At 39.4% G+C, this 1377-nt stretch overlaps 1 protein-coding gene across 2 annotated transcripts in view; it reads left to right on the plus strand.

Moving 5' to 3' along the window:
- The window catches only part of LOC101855824 (transcription factor Sox-14), a 19410-nt gene that overhangs the window by 1761 nt on the left and 16272 nt on the right, over positions 1–1377 (plus strand). The gene's annotated exons all lie outside the window — the stretch shown is intronic.

Raw genomic sequence — 1377 nt, forward strand, 5'->3', positions numbered from 1 at the left:
AGCAGGTGTGTTGCCGGATGTGGTGGGAGACCGAAAAAAAAGAAATGAAAAAGGAAAAAAAAAAAGAACAAGAGGGAGTGTATTGAGGATATTACTTATTATAATGTATTGTACAAGCGAAACAACGTAGATCTAAGTGCGTTTGCTTCCAACTTTACGTATTAAATTTGAACTTTTTAGTCGCATAGATTTAGTTTATTTGTCATTTTGTTGAGATAGTGTTTTGTATGATCATTGCTTTGTTCTAAGATTGAGAGTCTAAACTTTTTTGTGTGAGAATTACCATGTCTGTTGTTCATAATGTGTAGCCTGTTTATTATAAATTTTAAGGCATCTATAACATTGTATCCCTAATATCTGGCGGCTGACTGATTATTTCTTGTGACTCGTTAGGGCTGAGCACTGCAAAGCCTGGAGAAAGAAAGACGCTCTATAAAGTAATAGTCTGAATCTGGAAGGCTAAGGTGTTTGTGGGTGTGTGTGGGGGGGGGGGGGGGGGGGGGGGGGGGGGGAGGGCGAGGGTTTGGGAAAGGCCCTGAAGAATGAAACGATTTGAGAGATTGTTACACTGTGTTGCCTTTATTTTGTACATGTTTATAATATGATGTTATGAGTGAAACAAATGGAGATCAGTCACAATCTGTAAATATAAACATTCGAGTGTTTTGTGATTGATCAACCAACCAAAGAACCGGTCAGTAAATGAAGACCTTGTGTGTCTTAGGGCGCCAGTCACAGTGTGAGACGGGAGAGAAAGTTTTAAAAAACGGCAAATTAATAGTTTTTGAAATATTTGATAGTTCTTAATCGAGATAGACGTGCTTTGGACCATTCGGGGGGTTCCAGGGGAGCCTGCCCCACTGTGGCAAAAGAAAATCTGGGGGGTTACAGGGAGCATGCCCCCCTGTTTTAACCCATAATTTGATATATTACAGTTAGATTTGAAATTTTCTTGAAAATAATTGATTTGCGACAGTTTTAGTGGCTTATGTGTGATCTGCAGGAAACAGTACTACAGTTTGACCCCAGAAGCAGTGCATCTGTGTACGGGAGTGAAAGTAAAAATTTACCTAATTTGCGACGGAAATGAAGTTGATATTCGTGTTTAGCGCATCAATATTTAGTACAAAATGAACAACTGGTAGCTATGTGTGAGACGGGAGGGAAAGTATAAAAAAAATACAGGTAAATTTTTACTTTCACTCTTGCACACAGACGCATTGCTTTGAAGGCCAACGTGCACTATTCTTTGCTGCAGATCACGCATATAGCTACTAAAACTGTCGCAAATCAATTATTTTAAAGAAAATTTCAAACCCACTTGCAAAATATCAAGTAATGGGTTAAAATAGAGGAGCATCCCCCTCGCCCCCCCCC

This window comes from Aplysia californica, unplaced genomic scaffold (genome assembly GCF_000002075.1).
Source record: "Aplysia californica isolate F4 #8 unplaced genomic scaffold, AplCal3.0 scaffold00666, whole genome shotgun sequence".
In the NCBI taxonomy this organism is placed as follows: Eukaryota; Metazoa; Mollusca; class Gastropoda; order Aplysiida; family Aplysiidae; genus Aplysia; species Aplysia californica.